The following is a 4,910-nucleotide window of genomic DNA, read 5'->3' as shown; positions in this document are numbered from 1 at the left end:
AATGAATGCCTCTTAGAGACCAAGACAGTCAGAACTTAAAATACCAATTGGATACAAGTTGCAATACAGTAGTCCCCTCCTTATTCAGGGTTTCCATTGCCCATGATCAACCACGGTCTAAAAATATTAAATGGAAAATTCTAGAAATAAACAATTCATAAGTTTTGAATTTCAAACTATTGTGAGTAGTGTGTTGAAATCTCCCGCTCATCCAACTCTGTCCCACCAGGGACATCAATTTTCCCTTTGTCCTGAGTATCCCCAATGTACACACTTCCTTTCCATCTGTTAGTCACTTAGTAGCTATTTGGATATCAGATAGGAAAATTAGTATATACAGGGTTTGGTACTATCCACTTGAATAAGCAGGGTCTACTGTATGTTACTTTAATCAGCTTCTAAGTAAAAAGTCATAATTATTTCAGGATAATAACTACAGTAAAGATTTTTCATTGCAGCCATTACAGGATTAGGATGACTTCCAACACAGAAATTTTTCCCCCTATGTTCTTACACTCAAAAAGTAAGAGTGGGTGGACCCAGTGGCTCATGTATGCAATCCAAGTACTTTTGAAGGTGAAGGCGAGAGAATTGCCTGAGCCCAGGGGTTTGAGATCAGCCAGGGAAACTTGGTGAGATCAGCCCTCATCTCTACAATAAAAATTAAATAAATTAACCAGGCATGGTGGTGCATGCCTGTAGTTCCAGCTACTTGGAAGGTTGAGGTGGAAGGATCTCCTGAGTCCAGCAGGTTGGGGCTGCAGTAGCTGTGTAGCTGTGAGTGTGCCACTGCACTCCAGCATAGACAATAGAATGAGACTTTGACTCAAAAAAAAAAAAGAATATGCAAATATTACCACAAGGGGATATTTATTCATAAAGAGTGCAATATTATCCACTATAAAATACCTGAAACTTTTTTATGATTTCCAAAAGCAAGAATCATATGCAATTCGTTGAGAAATAATATTAATAGAAGAATTTGTTCTCATTGTTAGAGCTTTAACATAAATCGTTGCTTCCTTTCTGCTCTTTTGATGACGTCTTTTTCTTTCTTGTGCTCAGTATGTTCTCAGTCTCTTTCCTAGTGCAGGATCCAGCTTTTTTCCAAATGTCATTCCAATGCATTTTACCGAGTTCCTCTCTGCCTCCCAATGACTGACACCTGGGTGGCAGATGGTAGAAATGGCCCACTATGTATTTCCTGGATTGATGAAGAAAACTGTCAGGAACCTGACTATATTGGCCTGGAGCCTCATGACAAAAACGTCTGCTCAGGGGGCGTGACAGCGCCTGGAAATAATTTTGATGAAAATGATCTGGAGCTTGTTGAGTTTCAAATGTTGCTCTTATTCCTTCTCTTCTTTATATTTACACATCCTTGGATTTTTGCCTTGGAAATGTATTATGAATAAATTGGACACCACAGTATCTTAAGGCTTGAGCACAATCCACTTTTTCTGGGCATGCGTTTTGCCTGGGACAGATGCACCTCATAGTTCGCCATGTCCTTCTGCTCACGAGGCTCGTCTGACCATATGTGGATGTGGATTTTCAAATCCACATTGGTTACTCTAGAGTGGAAAGGACAACTGATTTGACATCCTGGATATAGAAAATGATCACAGAGTCAAAGCCCTAACCTCACATTTAAAATACAGAAATAGAGAATTTTTTTAAAAGAGTTTAATTTAAAATATTCATTTTTACCAATACAGAACTAATTCATTGACTCATGAGACCGAATGAATCTACCTATGAGACTTGTTGAGGAAATCCTCTGAGCTCATTCTTTCAGATAATAAACACATACTATTTTCTGCCAGATGCCAAGTGTACACCAGAGCCTGGGGTATTACCTTCCCTGGGGCCTACTATCCCTTCCCTTTGATCCCCTTTCTTCCAGGACTCTGGAGAACTGTCTCGTTTTGTCTGGTTATTTTTTCTGTTGCTTCAGAAGATCAGCATTACCCCCACAGAAGTTGAGATTGTCTACACTATGAAGCTATTGAAGTTTAAGCTTCCCAGAGGCCTCTGCACAGGTCTCTTTCTAAGATTTTGAAGGAGCCTTAGCAATGTGTTCTTGTAAAAATGCAGCATGTGGCCAGGCACAATGGCTCATGCCTGTAATCCCAAATTTTGTGAGGTCAAAGTCTGGAGATTGTTTGAGTCAAGAGTTTGAGACCAGCCTAGGTAATATATTGAGACCTTGCCTGTACTTTAAAAACATTTTTTAAAAATCACTGGGCATGATGGCCCAGGTCTGTAGTATCAGCTATGCAGGAGACTGAGGCAGAAGAACCACCTGAGCCCAAGAGGTTGAGGCTACAGTAAACCATCATTGTGCCATGGCACTCCAGTTTGGGTGAGAGTGAGACCCCCTATTCAAAATTTAAAAAGAAGTAAGGTGTTTCTGTCTCATATTTCTTAAAAATGAATCACCAAATTATGTGAACTTTAGGCTCAAAAAAGCCAGTATTTACCTTGTAACAGAGAATAGGCATGAAAGAGTACAACATCCACCCATTTCTCCAACCTGCTTACAGCTAGAATATTGGAACTACCAGAAAAAGAAGAACACGCTTTAGTACAAGGGAGCATGCCTTTCTTTCAGTCTAGTTAATACCTATTGTGTCTTAACTGAAAAATTAAACATTCCTAGGTAGACGGTATCTGCAGAGTGTATTCCAGTTTGAAAGAAACATAAAAGGATTCGTATTTCCTAAGATATGTTTGCCATTGCTACATAAAATAGCATTTAATAACAGAATTAGAAATATAGGTGAGTTCTGAATAATGGGGAGAGAAGACTGAGATTAAAGTATGACATTTGAGCTGTTGTTGCAAAAAGAGAGCTTGACAACCTCTGCAATTAATATGACAGTGTTAGCACCTAGGTGCTACTGACAAGCAGGACCTTATGTAGGCTTTAGGGAGACTCTCTAGTGCCTCCAGAATAAAGTATTCCCCAATGTCTCATGAGGATACATTACAGACCAGTTAATAGCACAGAGTTACTATTCAACTGATGTTCAACTCTTGCATCTTCCACTTATTTTCAGTGTGGTACAGCACAACTTAATTTCTTAAAGCCCCAAATTTTCATTTGAAATGTCATAGTTATTTTAAAAAGTTATAATTCTTATCTCAATGAAAGGCTAGGAAGACTAAATATGATAATATATCACACATGAGAAATCCCTAAGGAATGTTTATGATGGCATTTTTAAGATTCTTTGTATAACAGTATAGCTATTTCTGTGTGGTCCCTATGACTTGCTGAATATATTTATGCTAAGTTGACTTTATTTAAACTGCGCTTAGCATACCACAATGCAAATAACTCATTTATGTTAATAATTTTTTCAATGTTGTTTAAAAGCCCAAGATGAAAGCACCTTTCCAAGTATTTAGGATGAAAAGAAAACTAAACATCGTGGAGCAAATTATTTGTAGTGGCCATTCTGGTTCATGACTGAGCACACTAGGTAGCTTACCACACACAGCAGTACTCCTGAAAGCCACTCTCTTGGACTCTTAAAGTCCCTGGAAGGTTACAGATGATACTAATGTTGCATGCACTCATGTAAAACCACTAAAAGGAGAGGATTGAGATGACTTATAATTCTATAAAAGCTGTCAGATCTCAAATTTTTTAAAAATTGTTATCTAATCAGATTGCACAAAATGTCAATCTAACAGCACACAACTGTCAATAAAATTCTTTGAAACATAGATTTATATTCATTACTATAAATCAAAAACCTTGTTTTATGAGCATATTTTCCCTTAGTTGATTAAGGAATCATATGCAGGCATTATGATAAGCATTAGAACATTTTAAAACTAAGCAACTGGTATATAATACACACCTCAATTATGTTTTCAGTAATATTTGAGATAACTTTTTATGCAAATCAGTATTTACAAAGTTTTTTGAACATATAATAATGAAGACATTTTGTAGATTATACTGATATCAATTTTCTGGTTTTGATATTTGATGCTATACTAGAGTTTTATGTAAGTTAGATGCAGGGTATATGAGACCTGTCTGTACTTTTTTGCAAATTTCAATAAGTTTGTAATTATTGTAAAATACAAGGTTTTAAAAACTCAGCTTCTGTATGTTTTACATGTTTGAGTTTCCAGTAACATTTCAATTGAAAAAAGAATTTTAATCAATCAAAAAACCACTCCTTTATAGAACAGTGTGACTCAGTAGCACAAAATAGGGGTAATCTTCCATCCGTCTACAGTGACACACCATAGTATTTACATGTTATTGAGACTTGATTTGACTACAACCAGGCCAAGCAGTCATCTAAACCAAGTCCTAGAGTGATATGTAAATGAATAATTATGTTTGGGGCTGTTTGTTTTCAGACAGCATTTTTTAAGAAAAGCATGGCTATTCAGTCCCATGTAGAGTTTTTGCTTTGTTCTTGCCACTGAAACAAAATTATTTGGCCAAATATCACAGTCTGCTCTTCTCCATGGCTGTAACACCAGCCGCATGCAAAGGTATGAAGTAATCAGTGCTCTTTCCCCAGTTGCTCTATGCTCGCTTTTACTTGAACATATTCTATTGCAGAAGAAGAAAGAAGCAGAGGATATCTGGAAAGTGATCATATTCAATGGCAAATCCTCACACCCTTAGTGGCTGGGTGTCAGAAGCTTCTCCCCATGCAGTGGACTCAGCACATGGCAGCTATCACTGTATTTGCTGTCAGTGAAGTCACTAGGAAAGCAGAATTTGAAGTGTGGGCGGGGGTGGGGATAAGCTCCAGGGACTCATGCTTTTGACAATCACTGCAAATCAAGGCATTGTAACCTGACAGGGAGAATTAGCCTGTGGGATGTCAGTTCTACACCATGCTCTCTGCTCTGCTTTTCCTTAAGAAGCTCAC

This window comes from Carlito syrichta, unplaced genomic scaffold, assembly GCF_000164805.1.
Source record: "Carlito syrichta isolate Samal-C Ts95f unplaced genomic scaffold, Tarsius_syrichta-2.0.1 Scaffold302542, whole genome shotgun sequence".
NCBI lineage: Eukaryota > Metazoa > Chordata > Mammalia > Primates > Tarsiidae > Carlito > Carlito syrichta.
The sequence above is the reverse complement of the archived record's forward strand: the minus strand, read 5'-3'. Positions refer to the sequence as shown.